Genomic DNA, 20,287 nt, shown 5'->3' with positions numbered 1-20,287 from the left:
GCGGGCCTAAGGAACGCGAAGCGTCCTCCAGGGGTTGGGCCGCCTAGTCGCCAGGGGGCTTGGCCCCCTAGTTTACCAATAATGACGAAAAATTAGCATTAATTATTTCTTTCCTCGCACTAAGCCTCTTACTCGCATTGTTTTTTTTTCAATTTTAAGGCACGGCCTGATTAGTATTCACGGCAAAAACGCGTATCTCAGTTTACGACGCTGAAGACTGCCTATTAAAATGTTTCATTTAAACGCAAAAAATACTTAACCCTCTGGTTTTCCCCCTCTTTGTGAAGTATATTCTGTAAAAACATCAAGCAACGACGTTGGCTCGCTCTCCTTCGATAAAATAAATCGAGGTCGGAGATTTTGAAACAGTGGAAATGAGATACGCAATTCGCAGTTTCACCTTCGGCATACTTCTATAGGATTATGGCAAATATAAAACGGCCCAGAGAGAAGGGTATCTCATCAGTGCTCCACTTTTCCGTGCGTTAGTAACACGTTCGTTTTTTTCCACCTTGCTTTTGATTAATTTTCGCGTTTTGTTTTAAAGTATCGTGTCTTCCGTCATGAAACTCGGAACTTTCCTTGTCTGGCTATGCCAGATTGCTATCTTGAATTTTTACCTGGTGCATGTTCTCGCCCAAGGTGGAGTGGACGGCCGGTGCATGTGCCCCTGCGCATGTCCAGTTCGGGTGAGTAATAAGATAGGACGAGAGGAGGTGATTTGAGGATGCCTTTTAATAAAAGTCATGCCATAATTTTTCATTCAAATACTTTGAAGTCCTTTTATTTTTAGTATTTTCCTGAAACTCGGCGGGGCCGACGCTAATAATTCGTCTTTCCCCCCACGAAAGAACGTAACTGCATTTCAATGTTGCCGAATTTAACCTTGCAAATTGCAGTTTTAACAGGGCAATCTTGGGAATCACCAACTGAAATTCATTGAATTTTCCTCTGATCTCGAGCAAAAATCAGGGAAAATTTGGACTAAAATCAAACAATTCCATTCTTGTGAATCATTGAATTGTTTCAGACAATTTGGCAACTTTGGAATGGACTTACGTTTCTCCGTCAGGGAAACGACGAATTATAAAATGAAACGGGATCGGAGATTCTGAAACAGTGAAATGAGATACGCGTTTTAGCAGTTTGACCTTCGGCATATTTCTATGGGGTTATATGGAAAGTATAAAACGGCTCGGGAAGCAGGGGTTCGCATCAGTGATTTTTTAGTAAGGAGTTCGTTTTTACCACCGTGCAAGGCTCAATTGAATACAGTGCGGGAAAAAGGGGACATACATGTATGTCCCCTTTTTCCGTTACCTGGCTCATTCGAATCCTCATATCCTTAAAAGTGCATCCACTAAGTTTCATGACGATATCTTAAATTTAACGTACGGTATGAAGGGTAAAATAGGTTGGATTTCCGTGTTTGGATGAGTTGATTGGAAGAAGAAGACATACACTTACGCGATTATGTCCGGATCCTCCATCACATAGGGCTTTGTCTCCACGGGACGTTTTTATGGGATTTTTCCCAAGTTCGAATCGCAGGAATGAAACTTCTGTGATTTTTCCCAATTACCGTCTCCACGGGACAAGGCTCATACGGTCCTGCATCTAGTTTGCGCGAGAAGATAACTTAGTTAAAGTCGAGTATTTAACCGGGATCGAAATAATAATTGCACTCAATTGACAATCACACACATTATTTTAACCAAACAAACATGAACAATGGAGTAATCAACAAAATATCGCAAAATTCGTTTAGGTGCACTTCTTCTTCTTCTCTCAGCGGGTCCCCCGGTCCCAAGGGTAAAAGGACCATACTTGGTAAGTTGGTACTGGGGAAAATATTGATTAACTCAATATTTTTCCCATTCTCGTAAGTGAGATTTTTCCCTGGGACAAATCTCGTGAAACGGCCGGTGGAGACAAGGCCAAAAGAAATCGCGCCGAGAGTAAACGTGGTTCATCAAAAAAATAAAGAAGTAGGGTATCTAACCTGAGTAAGGATAGAAATTTTGGGAAGGATGAACGTACATCATGGATCCAACCTTCTCGCAACCTCCCAGGCAATCTGTGGACTCTCAAAATGATATTTTTATTTTTATTTTTACGACGATATATCTTAAATAATGTCAGGGGGAATATTTTATGGCAATATTTGCAGAAATAATATTTTATTTGATCTCGACCTGAATATTTCATCATCATTAGCTCCTAAAATCTGTTTGCTGGAAAGAGGGGACATAATTATCACAATCGCATTTTTTGCAATCTTCAGGAACGCGTGTTCACATCGCCGTTTAAAGGTTGTGACTATAATTTTATTCAAACTCTAATATATCCTCATTTGGAATTAACTCTAGGTTACGCGATTTTATCACTTACGTGTCTGTAGAGACAAAGTAAACTTTCAAACGCAATTTACTGAAAACTAGATTTTTGCTTATGTCCCACTGGAAAAAAAACAAATTGTATCTAGAGTCCAGACTCTTAAAAATATCGACAAGAAAAATACTCTTGATTCAATCAGATTTAAGCTTAAATTAAGAACAAGGCCTCTTGATTTGAGCGGATTTCCTTTAGATTTAAGCTTAAATCTGATTGAATCAAGAGTCCTTTTTCTTGTCAATGTTTTCAAGAGTCTGGACTCCAGATCCAATGTGTTTTTTTTTTCCAGTGCCCCTTTTTTCGGCAATGAATTCGATTGTTCCTGGATTTTTGGATTTGAAAGTGCTCGTGTTTTCCGAGCTTTGTTGGTCTGGTCCTGCCGGATGGCGATTTTAAGTTTTCATTTTGTGCAGGTCTCCGGCCCTGAAAATGTGGGCGACGGCGGCGCCGGCTTCAACTTCGGCGTGGGAGCGGGCGGCGGACCGGGCACCTCCGGCTGAAAGGTTGGAGGTGCCAGAGGTGCTAACGCAGAGAGCAATGCGCCTCTTCTCACCGGAAATTGGAGCGATTCCTGACAAATGCTGACTCTTATACTCCAGTTTTCCACCAATGTCCTTAGAGTCTTCTTATTTTCATATTTTTGCATTTTCGCTCATGCATTTATATCTTAAACTTTCCCCGCCCTTATATGAAGGACACACAATTCAAAGAATGTAAGTGCATTGATTCACATGTTTATTTTAAAAATAAAGTATACGAAAAATGTACAGCTCCGTAAATGAAAATGCTTGTTATCCCATTTCATCCACCCACCTACCTACTGTATCGGTCTGCAAAGCAAAAGCGGATTAGTTTTCGAATTTGCCGCGTTGGTAGTACACTCTAAAACAGGTCTCTATGTGGGATGAAAGAATACGTAGACAATTTTAAGGAGCAGCACCGAGGAAGGCAAATAGGTATAAGACACGGACGTATATCTATCACGGAACTATGTGCATAATTACGTAAGCCCTGTTATGCACGTGTTCTTATGGGTATCAGGGCTCATGTCTTTATGCACATACTTCTGTTTGGCAGAAATACGTCCAAATGACAGTAGAAATTAATAGAACAGATTTTTTTATGTAAAAACAAAGTTAATACAATACTGTGGTTACGTTACTGTATCGGTCTGATCGCGTAGAAATATTTTAGTGCGCCCTTGAGTTTTCACATCAACTATTTCTTTGGTTTTTTCCTCGAGCAATCGTGACGTCTGAGAGTGATACCACTATTCGTCCTCAGCGGAGCTAAGCAATGTCTACATTGAAAACTGCAGGCAACTTGACACTGAGCTAAAGTAACCGTTCCCCGCTCGGTGAGGTCTATTATAGATTTTTTCCTCGATCGATCGTGACCTTGAAGGGTGATATCACAATTCAGGGGCTTAGAGGACAAGGCGCATAAGTGCAGTTTTTGCTATTTTGCGAAATACGTGTTTGAACTTCCGGAATTACATGGATCCTTACAGCGGAAAGAAAGTTCAAACTGACTGATGCTTAAAAATTATGGAATTTGACGGCGAATTTTTAACAAAATTTGCATTCACACTGGTTTTACTTGAAATCATTAAATGTCCTAATTTTTTCCAAAAACTGCACTTATGCGCCTTGTCCTCCAAGCCCCTCATTTGAGCTTTGTGGGAGCGCATGTTTTTAATCCCGCAGTTTGCTTAGATCAGACGACATATCGGCGGTGATACTGCAAAAATGCGTATCTTGGTTTGCAGAATTCCTGTTATCATTTATTTTTTTAAAAAAAAACACTCAACATCATTTGGACGTATTTCTGCCCGACAAAACTATGTGCATTCAGACATGAGCCCTGAGATCCATGAGAATATATGCATAACAGGGCTCGTGTCATAATGCACTTAGTTCCGTTTGGTAGAAATACTACCATATCTTGTAAACTTTCCTGGATTTTGTTCTCCGAGTGAAGTAAATTCTGTGTAAATTTCAAACTACGGTCTCGGTTTGTTCTCCTTCAATAAAATAAAATTGGAGCGAGGATTGTTTTGAAACATTACGTATAAGATACAGGTGTTAACATGCTTTGACCTCGGCAGAAAATGTAAGACGGAAAATAGAGCAGATGAATACATCAGTTCGCTCAGTTTTCTCCTCGTAGGTAACACATCTGTTTTTCCCACCGTACAGGGAGCATTATTGCTTGTTTTTCGTATAGAGTTTTCCACCATGCAAGTTGGAACGTTACTAGTCTGGCTCTGCCGGATTGAAATCTTAAGTTATTATTGCGTTCATGTCTCCGCCCTCGAACCTCCACGTGGGGTACCTAAAGTTGAAGTCACCTTCGATATCGACGCCGACGGCATCCTTAACGTCAATGCGCAAGAAACGACGCCGACGGTATCCTTAACGTCAATGCGAAAGAAACGGGTCACAAGTGAACAGGAACGGGGACATGGGAGAGAGTCATCACTCAACCGAACATTGGAGGGATCCCTGAAGCACATGCTGAAACTCATTTTACAGTTTTTCTCAGAAGTTTGTTTCATAGTCTTTTTACTTTTCAAATTTTCAAGCCCACATTTCTGCCTATGTATTATTATATTACTAGCGAAATGCCCGTGACTGGAGTCACGGGTCTAGAGGCCGCTAAAATATCTATAACCCCGAAAAAATGGTGGTGGGGGAGCAAGTCATGCCATACAAAAAAAATGATAAAATCGATAGAAAAATGAGTTGTGGGGAGAGGGTGTTAGACGTAGAAAAATGAGCTGTGGGTGGGGGGGAGGCTGGCAAAAAAATTAGAATTAACCTAGCAATGATTTATTAAAAAAAGAAAGAAAAAAATGAAAAAAAATAAAAAAATAAATTGAAACAAAACATCAGCTGATAGCAAACAAAGGTTACCAAGGAAACCAAGGAATGGAACTTTCATAAAAACAGTTTAGTGGAAAACGGCGTAAGTAGGGCACTTACGTTAATTACCGTTTATATAAGTAAACGGTAAATGCGATTTAACCGAAAATTTATACAGTTCTTCATCAGACCAAAATGGACAAAATTGCAAAATTTGAAGAAGCTAACGTAAATCTAACGATAGATATCTTGAACGAAAGAATTGCTGACATAGGTCGGGTAAGTATTATAGGTAGGATAGGTGGGAAATTTTCCCGTCATTTTATAAATAAAGTCTATTTGGATGAAGGGCACGCACTGAAAAAAATGCTTGGCTCAAGCATGATGATTTTTGAATATAACGACACGAGTTGGTTTTTATCTTGATTCAAGCTAAATTCCTTTAAAAACAAGAGAAAAATGTTAAGGTTAAGCAAAAAATAGCTTAAATTCAACAGTATTCCTTTTGATTCAACAAAATATACATATAGTACTAGCGACCCGTACGTGCTTCGCACGTATGAAACATACAATCAGAGAAAACAGAATTCATCTCACAATAATCAATAATCAGTAGGACATGAATCGTTGCGATGTATTATACGACATTATAATGCGGCATTACTATTATAATGCATTATAATGGATTATAGGCATTATAAATCATTATTACCACGTGGGAATGAAATGTTGCAGAATGAATTGAAAAGCATGTTGGCAAAATTTATTACAAAAATAGTGTAACATGTAGGTACATAACATAAAGGTAATACAAATTAAATGATTAGAGCGTGTATATTTTATTACATTATAGGTATATTATAATCATTTTTGTCATTCTTGGAAATTTTGATAGTTTGAAAAGTTGATAGTTTGATAGTTGAAAATGTTGGCACTTTATTTAGTTAAGGTGATTCGTAGAAATAGTTACTCCAAAAAATCATGTTAAAGCAGAGAAGTATGGCAATGACGTAAGGACGTTTTCATTGCCATACTGCAAGGAAAAATTTCCGTCCGCAATCCGAGCAATTCCAAAAGGAAAACAAGTTGGTTTTTGCAATCGCTAGCGATAGCAATATTCGTCATGGGAACTTTTGCTTCTGGGATATGAAAATGTTAAGGTACAGTTCGTTTGTAGTATCTGCAGAATTGAAGGGGCTATGTAATTTTGTGTCGACATCTCTTTTTTAACATTTTTAATTTTTTTTCTTTGCATACAAGAAAGCTGTTATTTACCAATTATTTATTTTCGTTGGATTATGTATGGTTTTTGGAAGTTAACGCATTTAACTTTCAGTTTCGTTTTTTCGGCGTAAAGTATGATATTTTTACTCTACGCATATGCCCGAATACGCATCATAAGTGACCTATGTGCTTCCTAAGTTGCCATTTTCAATTTTTCTTGTTTTGCCGGTTGAAAATGCGGGTGTGATCCCTGCGAAACGTCCCGGGTTTCTTATTATATTTTATGTGTTTCTTTTTATTATTTGCGGCTTTAGTCCCGTTTTAAGTTGTTTCTCTGTTACTGTTTCGGGCCGATTAAGTTGTTTTTTATTGATGTTTCGAAACGAATGAGAAGGGGGCGGCAAAATACAGGTGGCCCATAGGCAGCAAGTAGGTAAATCCGGCCCATGGGCGGCAAGTAGGTAAATCCAGCCCTGTTTTTTAAATGAATTTTGAGTCAAATTTACGTGAGAAATTGATTTACCAAGATTATTTTTCTTAATTAAAATTAACTTTCTTTTTAATACAGTTTTTACGTAAATACATTTGTTCGTAATTTCCAATACTTTTTACGAAATTTTTATGTTAATTTAATTATTATGTAAATTTGACTTCCTTTTCCGAATTTTTTCTTTTTTCGCGTTTTTCTGTGACTTTTAACAATTTTAGACTTTCTTTCCTTACTCTAGTAAGGATCTAGTCGTCAGAATCTATCCTGAACGACAACTTACATTCATGGAAAATAAAGCTTTAAATGTTCCTGACCATTTTTTACCATCCAAACTCACTAGAACACATTGTATAGGTATATGAAAAATTTGAAGAGCATCGCTGTCAAAAGCTAAGTTCTCCTTCAATTTAGCTCTTTTTGTATGGTCTACGGGTAAGGACAAAACTAACTGTTTTTGCTAAACGCTTACTGTTTTTTATTCATAAAATTTGAAAGTCTCAATGAAAGCAAAGCTATCGACGGTGAAAGTCGGCAATCACATAACTCGGTTTGCGACGTCGCAGACTTCCTGTCATACTTTATTTTTTAAATGGAAAACTACTAAACGGCAATTCTTTAAAACTGTCATGATTTTTCTTCTCAATGCGAAGAAAATTCTGCAAAAACTTCAAGAAATAATATCAATTTGTTCTCCTTTAAAAAAATGACGTAGAGGCGGAGATTTTCAGACACCGCAAACGAGTTATGTGATTGCCAACTTTCACCGTCGCTATGTCCAATCACAGCTAGGTATTTTTATTTTGAGACTGCACATCCCAACTTCTCCCACTTTTTCAGCCGAATTATTTTTTTTTTTTGGGCTAGATTTTGGTTGGTGCAGTAATGCTGATGGTTATTTTTAGAAGACTATGATGGTGAAACCTAAATTTTCCAATGATATTTTATCAGCATAGTAAACTCAACCACGACTTCAATCATAAATAATTCCATTTAGCGAAATCAAGCTGAAAGGCACAAGTAAGGGTTCATGAAAGTTGAAGTCATAGCTCAACATTATAGGGTAGGTTCAAGTAACTTTTAACGTGTTTTAGACTTTTTTTCTTACCGTAGACCCTGAAAAACCACTTAAATTCAAGGAAAATAAAGCCTTAAATGTTCATACCCATTTTTAAATGTCAGAACTCACTAGACCACATTATATTCATGATAAATTTGAAGAATATCGCTGTGAAAAGTTGAGTTTTCCGTAGATTTAGCACTTTCCGTATGGTCTTTAAGGTAATGACAAAAAGTGCTAAATTGAAGGAGAACTCAACTTTTGACAGCGATATTCTTTAAATTCATCATGAATATAATGTGGTCTAGTGAGTTCCGACAGTTAAAAAATGGTTATGAACATTGAAAACTTTTAGTTCGATGAATTGAAGTTGTCCCTTAGGGTCCATTAGCGCTAAGGAAAAAAATTCTAAAACTTGTTTGAACCAACCCTATAATATTCTCCCACAGGATTCACTTTCAGACAGTAATAATTAATCAACATAAACATCAACCATTACTGATAAATCATCAAAGATCCTATTGGGCGAAATTCAGCCAAAAAGCACCAGTTTGGAGTCTTGACATTTTGGCCACCGTTGGTTGCTTATTTACGCTATTAAACTGTGACTCGATGATAAAGAATGCCATAGGGCGACATTCCGCCGAAAGGCACCTGTGTGGGTTCTTTACATTATGGTCACAGTTGATTGCTAAACGCTACCAAACCATGGCTAAATGATCAGAAATTCCATTTGGCGACACATGTTAACACTCTTTGAACATCTGAGGTATGAGTTCTGGAAATTTTGGCTATACTTGGTTGCTAAACGCTACTTAACAGTAAATGTTCAACAGTGACTTGATGATAAAGAATGCCATAGGGCGACATTCCGCCGAAAGGCACCTGTGTGGGTTCTTTACATTATGGTCACAGTTGATTGCTAAACGCTACCAAACCATGGCTAAATGATCAGAAATTCCATTTGGCATAATGGAGATGTTGCATGTGTGAGGAATTTGCGATTTGACTGTTGAATCTTGTGTAAAAGGTCACGAGAAACACGATGGTGCCACTGGTTTTCTCTGAAATCATCTCCCAAGCTCAAAAAAAAGCACTCAAGTTGAGGCCAAAATGGAGGGAATATCCCACCCTACCCTGAGAGTCCAAGTCTAGATCAAGACCAACTCTCCATGCAAAGATAGGGAGCTAATACATTGACAGGGCTACCAATTTATCTGGGGACTCCAAAACTGAAAACACGGCAACCCTGCTAATGTATTTGCTCCCTATCTTTGCATGGAGAGTTTGTCTTCATGTAGACGTGGACTCTCAGGGTAAGGTGGGATATCCCCTCCATTTTGGCCTCAACTTGAGAGCTTTTTTTGAGCTTGGGAGATGATTTCAGAGAAAACCAGTGGCACCATTGTGTTCCTCGCGAACTTTTATACAAGAATCAACAGTCAAATTGCAAATTCCTCGCACATGTAACATCTCCATTGGGCCAAAATGCACCGATATCAATACTTCATATGTTACTTGGTTCCTCGAAAATTCGCCCTGCTAAAAATGTTCCGTGTGGATGATTTCCATGAAGTTGATTTCCATGAAAAAATGACACGGAAAAATGGAACAGGAAATATTTCCATGTGGCTGATTTCCGTGTGACTGATTTCCATGTGGCTTATTTCCATGAAAATTTTTCATGGAAACGAAATCATTTCCGTGAAAATTTTTCATGGAAACGAAATCATTTCCGTGACAATTTTTCATGGAAAGAAAACCATTTGCATAAAAATGATCACAAGAAGGTTTCAGTACCATCCAAATTGCTCACGGAAATTAAATAAATCTTAGAATCAAGACAAAGGAGACAAGCGTCCCAATGGGAGCACATGATATTTGGACCATGCAGACATGCTCAGTAAAATAGAAAATGAACAAACAACACTCACCAACTCGCTCAAGTCTGTAATCCACTGGGTCAGAAAAATCCACTTGAAGACAATGAATCCAAATTTCCGATTAGAACTGGTGCAGGTACGAAGGAACTTTTGAAAACACGATGAGTGCATTGTAAAAATATCTAAAGCACTCTTTAACGTAAGAGAAAAATTAGCACCATGATTTAATAGCTGATCGATACAGAACACCACTCTCAGAAAAGCACTGACACAACACGATTTTTCAGTTTAGTTTTAGAGGAGAAAGCATTTTTCAAAAGATGCGACATCATAGATCCACAGCTTAAATAATTTCACGATTTACTACGATCATTGATGATATTAAGGTAGCCATCGATTCTCTACCCGACGTTCCTTCCACACATGACAGGAAACATCTACAGGCATAGAGCAAATGGCACTGAGCAGCAATGTACATCTGATAAGGCAAGCTCCTGGAAGTGTCGATCTGCAAAAATACAAAGCGGGAGACAGATCATCAAATTGATCTACCTATGGTTAATGGCCGTCCTTGGAGACAGACAATAAACTACGTAACAATATATCAACCACCTTTTGATAACAGAACGAATTTAAAATGAGAGCAAGACCCTTCCTTATGGAGGGAGGGCCAAGAAACATTTAAAAACGGAACATTTTACAACTTACAGGTCTGAGCCACTGAATATAATACATTCCACCAGTCAATAAAATTTTAAATTTTGAATGTTGATGGATAACCTGATTGCCAGTATACATTGAGTTGAAACCAGTTGAAACATCTGATACGTAGAGCGGTTCATTCTTATAGAGGCTTCCGAAGTAGTTCCAGATAGGTACTTTAAAATTAGACACCGGTCAAATGTAGTACAAGAGAGGAAATGGGTGCAACAAAACTTTAATTGTCCTTGATTCTTTTGAAGACACAAGGAAAATGCAGGCAGTATGAGGATGTTCCAACAGACTACCTATAATAGCACTCGCCTGCAAGAGTTGGGAAGTTTCTACTTGTGATGAAGTCCGCGGATAATAAGATTTGCACTTAGAGAGTGCAACAGAAGATCCACCATCTTGATTCTGGTCTTTCCCTTCAATGCTAAATAGATGAAAGATTATCTCCCTTCCCACGGAAGGAGTGGATAGATTTATTAGACGTAGACTCTTCGATCAACTTCGTAACCACGGTTAGGAATAGCACATGGTAGTAAATGCATTCGCAAACCAAGAGAATAGAATTCACAATTACCTCGCTCGTTAGAACATATCGACTGAATCGTAAATCGGCAAAGAAAATTAAACTCGAGTTACTTGATCAGTATAGCTTGACATGACAAATGTGTAATGTAAGTACAAGGTGACAGGCTCATACTTAGGTGTGTCCGTCGTCAAGAAGTGAGAAGTGAGAGATAATTTACCTGTGTTCGATGAAACTGAGTATAGTCAAGTAGACGCCGATAATACAATCGATTCTTCGTTAAGAATCATGAAAAGTAGATCAAATTAAGTTTTGTTCTCCCAGTGATCAACTGGAGAGAACTTTCCTTTCACTCTGGGCTATTTAATCAATGTAAAATCTCGAAAAATCTCGATCGCTAGTGAGATTCTCCTCTGTTCTCTTGTAAAAAATCGCTTGAAAAAGCGATTTTTTGTATGTGTGAGTGCGCTCCCATAAGATCTGATGTAACCGCTTATTGTATTAGTGTGTATTTTACAGGGGTTTTTCGAGACTACCGATAGTCGCTGTTCGATACGTCGATACGTCGATTCAATTCTAAACCTACCAACCCTTTCCTACAAAATACCCTGTTCCTTCTGAGTTTCCTTAACTTTGCCTTCTTTAACTCCGTTTCTAAATAAACTGTATTAATTATCTGAAGTTCTTTATATCTTAAAGCTTCAATTTCCAATATGAATTTCCTAACTTTTTCACCATTTTCCTTATAAAACAAAATCAATTTACGTATGTACTTTTTACCCTTGTGTTTAGCGCTTGTTTCATTTGTGCGTCAGCTTTGATACAATGGCGGATTGTTTACGTTCATTTTATAGTTGAGCATTTTCCAATTTTTTCCTTTAAATCTCTTCGAAAAAGTCCCAAAATGACTTAGCACTCTTTAAATAAGTAATTCACCCCTTCAACTTAACATTGATGGTACTTTGGATGGTTCCACCTTTTGCAGTGAGAGAAACTGAATTGCCGAGTTTCTGAGCTGGCTATGGCTGGCTCCTTGGTTTGTCCGTGTCCTTCGGTTTGATTTGTGATTTGTGCAACTTCCTTAATGGATAATCTTACTTATCAAAATACTCTTTGACTGTGCGTGGAGTGTAATTTTGTCTTGAGTCTTGACAGCATTAGCACCATGTGAATCAAAATTTCAATCAACTCCATTTTTGCCGCAGGGTAGGGATCCTTTAGCTATCCTACCGCTATCAGAGTGCTGTCGAGAAACTAATCACAACTGTCGGTATGTTCTGTTGAGCAGTTATGTAAATATAAAACGGTTGTATTTGTTAGTCAATTTCTTTTGTATGTGAACAATAACTGAATGTCCAGAATTCCAAACATCTGACTGTATCTCAAGTATATGTCGGAAATATTTATCAAGGTCAGAGTTTGTGAATCCTTGGCAGCAGTTAATGAATTTCCCCTAAGTAACAACTTCGCTCAACAAAGTTTGGTAAGTAAGTACAGCTCAGATCCACCATCGTACACATATAATTACATATTAGTTTAAACTCAGTGCGAGTAATGTTTTGAGGGTAAAGTGTTCTCTATTCTCCAACATTTATTAGCAGGGGTGCGAATGCCGGAATTGCGCGGAGGCTGAGAGATACTTGTTATTTTTCTAGATTTTTCAGATTTGCAATTTTTGTGGAATACTTACTGTGACTTTGGCACACATTCTAAAATTAACAAGAAATTCCACAAAAGTTTGATCAGCGCGTTGTGCTGACCTTCTTGCGAGAACCTAGCCCGAAGCTGAAAATTGCAGAGGCATGAAACAATGTTCACTTTGGTTTGTGAGATTTTCTTATAAACTTGGCATCCTCATATTTGTCCGACTTTTACCAAAATAATCTTGAAATTATCTCTCCCATCACCACATAGCAACAAAATTAGCATAAACATTCTTGATAAGAGGTGGCATAGTATCCAGAGACCCCTGAGAGTTTTGTATTAAATACTAATGATGCTCCTCTGGCAGAATTAAAAATTGACCATTCTAAACTACATACTCATATCAACAGCTCTTGCTGACAACAACCTGCTACCTTCATCAACTTAATCTGAAGTTTAGAATAATAGATAAGCCGCCAACTAATGTACTATCATTTCCATGCAAACAGTCAACCTTGTATTTATTGAGGAATGATAAATACAGTTTTTACTATGCCTTAGAGTTCTTACCATAATTCTTACCATTTGGAGTCAGGAAATAAAAATAATTGCTTCATTGTTTGCATTTTTATTGGCCAACTAAGTTCACAGTGGAACTTTCGTCTACTTGGTGTTAATGAAGGTAAATATTTATTCTTCTCTTATTTGGATGAGAATTACCTAGGTACATCAAATAGGTATGACATACTGTGACATTGGGTGCCGCTACTAGGTACTCTACTTATATTTCAACGATACTGGAAAAATTCATAACTCAGGTAAGGGCGTTATCTTGCAAGCTACAGAGCTAGTAATTAGTCATATTTCGATCCTTTGAGATTCTTTCATCATTCAGAAATAAAAAACTAAATTCAGCTGGAACAGGCACATTTCTAGGAAGGAATGTGACGGATCATTTATATCTAATTTATATCTCATCGTCATCTCATTTATCAAACAATGCTTCTCGTCCTCATCTTGTTCTAATCTTGTTGAGAGCAGGCGAAGATTTGAAATGCGCGCTTAGGCTTGTGACCGCGATCGCAGTAGCAGGTAAAAATCACTGTGATTCTTGAGTAGCAGTGATCGATCACTGTGACTGGCGAGGAACACCTGTTATTCTGCTCTTTTTTTGAGCAGTTTTCATCAAAAGTTAGTCGCTGATAGTTAAACAGTGAGTAACCAAAACTTTAGTGTTAAACGGCGAAAAAAATGTATGAATTAGCTTGCACATGGTTAATCATAGTTACAGTTGGATACACTGCGATTGCGATAACGAAGCAAAAAGAGCAGTAGCAGTTTAAAAGGAGCAGCATGATAACAGTGGCAGAGCAGAGTAGCACCCTAGGGCGGATAGCCAATCACGTGAAATCTCCGAATATTACAATGCATTGTAGGTAGTGACGTCAACCAGTCCAGTGATAAATCACAGGTAAAAGTAGCAGTGAATCCACGGAGTGATCTCTCACTGGTTGACCTAAAAAGAAGAATTTAACTTTAAAGAACATGGCATTATGATAAAAACTGAGAGCTATTAAAATATTCACCTAGATTATCACTACGAGAAGTTTTTTAAAGTTAAATTCTCTTTTTCATGTCAACCAGTGATAAATAACTCCGTGGCCTCACTGCTACTTTTACCTGTGATTCACAGATAGTTCCGGAAATTATGACTTGTGGATTAAACATGAGAAGAACGAGTGATTTTAAGAGTTTATGTTGTAGAAAATCAGTGGTACTTTTAATTTTGAAGATGTAGAAAGCATTTGGGAAGGATCGTTTGATAAGGTTAACCTGTGATAAATCACAGCATAACCGCCACCTGCTACTTTTCACATGTGAATCATGTGATCCGACTAGAGCCAACGAACTGCTGGAGACGGCGGTATTTTTAGGTTATCTTTGTCAGTTATCCTGTGAAAAATCACTGCTACTTTTCACTGTGATTTTTGAGTAGCAGTAACAGTAATCACGTTCCCGAAAAGTAGCCGTTAAGCACAAGCCTATGCGCGCTACAGATTCGGTAGTCGCCTGGCAAAAGTGGTACCCGCCTGACGTCACAAAACTTCAAGATGGCAACAAAAATCAAACTGGGACAATAATCAAAGAAAAGGACTGTGGTGGTTACAAAGGAATACCTAAATGATCATTCATTTTTTCGAACCCTTATAATTTAAAAAAATTAATTTGAAGTGAAGTACGTATTTGGAGACTTTACACTTTACTGGGAGAACATCCAATGCCCAGCATGAGCATTGGAAACGTCATTCGTGAACTCAAAATGACCGACTTGTTCATTTTGAAATTCACGGCATGGCATGGCTAGGCTGGCTGGGTGGATTGAATTGAACAATGGTCCGGATCCGGAGTTCCGAGTGCGAGTTGGACATCGAACAGTTGGACGAGGGACCATTCCGCGGTTCCGCCTTTTGCCTTTTTATCGAGGTTGCGTATGAAAATGAGTGAAAATCAGCCGCTATAATGATTATAGAAAGCCAGTTTTTGTATTTTAATCCTTTTGAAAACATTTGCCTGATAATTATTTAGATAATAAATACAACCCTGGAAGTATCGGCAAGGAACGATTATTCCAGGAACTAGGAACATCTTCACAAAAGTTAGGTTATATTTATCAATTTACCTCTCACTCACATCACCACATCACCTCAAGTAAGTAATTTAATGAATAATTTTTCACTTTCACACCTTTCACAAAAGAATCAAGGACAATTAAAGTTTTGTTGCACCCATTTCCTCTCTTGTACTACATTTGACCGGTGTCTAATTTTAAAGTACCTATCTGGAACTACTTCGGAAGCCTCTATAAGAATGAACCGCTCTACGTATCAGATGTTTCAACTGGTTTCAACTCAATGTATACTGGCAATCAGGTTATCCATCAACATTCAAAATTTAAAATTTTATTGACTGGTGGAATGTATTATATTCAGTGGCTCAGACCTGTAAGTTGTAAAATGTTCCGTTTTTAAATGTTTCTTGGCCCTCCCTCCATAAGGAAGGGTCTTGCTCTCATTTTAAATTCGTTCTGTTATCAAAAGGTGGTTGATATATTGTTACGTAGTTTATTGTCTGTCTCCAAGGACGGCCATTAACCATAGGTAGATCAATTTGATGATCTGTCTCCCGCTTTGTATTTTTGCAGATCGACACTTCCAGGAGCTTGCCTTATCAGATGTACATTGCTGCTCAGTGCCATTTGCTCTATGCCTGTAGATGTTTCCTGTCATGTGTGGAAGGAACGTCGGGTAGAGAATCGATGGCTACCTTAATATCATCAATGATCGTAGTAAATCGTGAAATTATTTAAGCTGTGAATCTATGATGTCGCATCTTTTGAAAAATGCTTTCTCCTCTAAAACTGAACTGAAAAATCGTGTTGTGTCAGTGCTTTTCTGAGAGTGGTGTTCTGTATTGATCAGCTATTAAATCATGGTGCTAATTTTTCTCTTACGTTAAAGAGTGCTTTAGATATTTTTACAATGCACTCATCGTGTTTTCAAAAGTTCCTTCGTACCTGCACCAGTTCTAATCGGAAATTTGGATTCATTGTCTTCAAGTGGATTTTTCTGACCCAGTGGATTACAGACTTGAGCGAGTTGGTGAGTGTTGTTTGTTCATTTTCTATTTTATTGAGTATGTCTGCATGACAGATGTCATCCATTATTACTTTGCATGATGCATATTTAGCTGAAAGATTCTCTTTACACATGCCTAGTGGAAGATACATGTGGGTTTGGAACTGCTAACATGCGAACTTTGAAAAACTACGCTGCTATGATATAGAAAATCCTACAAGTCCAAGAAGGTCTATGCGCTGATATCAATTACATACTGACATATACCCGTCAAACAAGTTCCCATGGCTGTCATAGATGGCCTGCCCACAAAGTATGTCTGAAAGGGTGGCCCTAATTTTCATCAGGGAGCTTTGAGTACACCATGTACTTTTTAAGATTATTGTGCTTATTATTGCTTTCACTTGAGTGTAGATGTAAGTACATACTAAGCTTTTATCCATCATACATTTTGGCACATTTCTTTAATTATTGAGCTTCATAAAATTTCAGGTACTTGATTTTCAGGGGCTGAGATCGAAATCATATCATTAAAAAAAATTGGTTCCAGCAATTCTTTTCAAATTCTTTACAAAAAAATTTAGAGGATTTAATAACTGAAGATAAAAACATAACATGCTAAACACTACCTTCTGATGAAAAAGTACTTAAGTGATGACCAAAATTGAGACTTTTTTCGATCACCCTGATATGGGGATCTTCTTCACCTCCTTTCTAAACATACGCCTGAGAAGAAAAAATTTGACTGCTAATGCAACCCGCAACAATGATCGTATAGCTCTTCTTTCGGTTTTTTCCTTTTTCCCTTCATTCCCCCCCCCCCCTTCCAAAACTTGAGATTTTTCCTTTTCATGTCATAATGAGCCCATAGCACAGAAGTTTTCAAAAATGATTGGAATTCACGAAATTTCATTTTATGAAGTTACATATAAAATCTTGCATCTCTGGTTTGAACCGTATACCGAGTATAATTCCTTGGCGCGCACCTTGCGGAGCGCCTTCAACATCGTAGTTATGCTTCAAACGCGACACTCACGCTCCGATGTGTAATTTTCGCATGTTGCGCATGTCGGAGCGTATGTCCAATTTAGAATTGCCCAAAAATTGAAAGATTTTAAAGCCGCGAAATTCATGTTTAAATCCGCAATTTTTATTTCCATGCCGAACTGAGAAGGGGATTTTCAATTCCATGAAGGCTTGATGGAAATGACTTGGTTTCCGTGTGAGTTGCATGGAAGTGCTATGAGTTCCATGTCGAGCTCACAAGGAAATATTTTCATTTCCATGAAGACTTGATGGAAATGACTTGGTTTCCGTGTGAGTTGCATGGAAACGTTATGATTTCCATGTCGAGCTCACAAGGAAATGTTTTCATTTCCATGACGGCTTGATGGAAATGACTTGGTTTCCATGTGAGTTTCATGGAAACGTTATGATTTCCATGTCGAAGGACATGGAAGTCAGACGATTTCCATGAAATCACATGGAAATCGGGTCATTTCCACGTGAATCCACATGGAACATTTTTAGCAGGGCTCCTCTTGGACTTAGCCTAAAAGTGTGGACATTTTTTAGCCTCCGGCGAAACCTAGAGTCTATACGGCTTCGCCGCACGACTAAAAAGAATGATCACATATAGGAACATTCACATACAAATCCATCCCTACCGAATATGTGAATGGCTTCGACATCATCTTGAGATACTATTCGGAAATCTTCAAATTTAGACGAATCAGCTTCATACAAAACAAATATCAAAAAACGAATTTAGAAAATTGGTGCCCTCCGGTCTGAAATCACTTTATAGACCATTGAAAAGCCCTATGCAAAATGTCAACTTTAAAATCGAATTTTTAGGGGTCCCGCCCGCATTGGCCCTAAACATTAACGTGAATATTCCATGAGAATTTGCCAGAAATTGTTCAACAATGATTTTCTTGGCGGGGTGTGACAATATTATTGATTTTCTTTTTTAAAATAAGGGCGTTAAAGTTGGTTTGAGTTAAAAAGATTCCTGCTTGGCACGAAAGGCTAGGGTTGACAGAAAATCCTTCGGCGCGTGGGGAGTGCGGCGAGTCTGCAGAAAGGAAACCTCGATGTTCCCGACTGAGCACCAAACAGTTGGCGATGGAAATTCGCAGGATGGAAATTTCATATGAATAACGTAAAAATAAAATGACAAAAAAAACATATGTGAGCAGTTGCGGAATTTCCCGTTTCCACACGATGTACACGAACAGAACTCTCCGACCGCTGAGAAAGATCCGGCAACACCGCAACACTCGAACAATCGGGACGGTAGCCGTAGAAACGCTCGTTCCGTATACAACAAAAGGGCGACCGAGCTCCGGTCGTCGTTTCAGAGTAGACCATCAGAGTAGCCGCGACGCCTACGCGGAGGGACTCGCGGCGCCCCCCCCCCCCCCCCCCCGCCAAAGCCGGCCGAAGGCCAGCTCCGCCGAACGCGCAACGAATGAAGGGACCGCACGGCAAAAACGCGGCCCCGATCGACCGACGAGGAGGGCGCAGAAACGAATTTCCCAGAAACGTTCGAAGGGCACCAGCGCCTCCCCGGATCGCCGGATCACGATACCCGCCCTTATCGGACGTCGGCACCGTAGGACCCGTCCGCCGACGGAACCACGAGCCCGCGGGACGAACGGGGAGGTACGAAGTGACCGTTACAAGGAATCGACCGACGAAACGGTCCGAGGGGCACCGCGCCCACCCCGGGAGTTCGGGGTCGAAAATTCAGCGGGGACGGGACGCCGGCCGGCCGGGGGCCCCCGCTGACCGAAACCCCAGGCCGCGGGCCGAACGTGACGGGAGCGGTGGCGGTTTTTCCGAAAACGGTCGCGGGGCCCCAGCGCCCCTCCCGGGTCGCCGGATCCGAAATCCGACCTTATCGGACGTCGGCACAGTAGGACCCGTCCGCAGACGGAACCCCGAGCCCGGGGGACGAACGGGGAGGTACGAAGTGACCGTTACAAGGAATCGGCCGACGGAACGGTCCGAGGGGCACCGCGCCCCCCGGAAGCGCAAAAAAACGAAACGGCCGGAGGGACAAGGAGCCGATAGCCGGGACGCGACCGCACGTGGAAGCGCGACCGGAAAGACGCGCGCCAGGCCGAGGGACGGGCGAAAAACGGAACCACCCCCGGGGCCCGTAGCAACCCCCCTGGGGGTGGGAACGGGAAAACCCGCGGGGAGAACGGAGACCCGGCCGCGGGGGGTCCGCCGAACGAACATCAAGGGCGCGGGACGCGCTGGGACGGCGTGGCGGGGACCGATGTTCTGGGGGTCGCGGGGTAAATCGTATAACTTTATGTATTAAGAGATACTTGTTTGATTATGGGTCCACCTTGATTTCTGTGAGATTTTACCTGTCAGGAGTCTATCCATTTCGCTGCATACCCTGCGTGAAACAGACCCATTACCCTCAGCTTAATACCGGTGTGATTCGAAACGAAAATTTCAAAAGTCTAAGCGTGTTCTGTCTAACGGAACTAAGTGCCACGGTAAAGCATTGCGAGTATAGGACGGACTAGCATCGCGTTCCGCAGCACCCGCCAATCCAAGCCCCCCTCTCCCTTCCTCCCTCTATCGCGCTTAGTTCCGTTTGATAGAAATACGTGCAATTATAAATATACTCTTACATGGATTTCTAACAGGCAAAAATAGATTTTGACCGTCTTGATCGATTATGAATCTCATTGGGACTAATGATCTGTTGATAGGTATGTGGTCGGTCAATTCAAGTAGACTCCCGCGAGGTGTGATTGGGTCCCTGCAACCTCCTCTCCCCCCCCCCCCCCCCCCGGGAGAAAAATCCAGCGACGCTCATGACCAGAATTCGGTTAAG

This window comes from Bemisia tabaci, chromosome 4 (genome assembly GCF_918797505.1).
Source record: "Bemisia tabaci chromosome 4, PGI_BMITA_v3".
NCBI lineage: Eukaryota > Metazoa > Arthropoda > Insecta > Hemiptera > Aleyrodidae > Bemisia > Bemisia tabaci.
The sequence above is the reverse complement of the archived record's forward strand: the minus strand, read 5'-3'. Positions refer to the sequence as shown.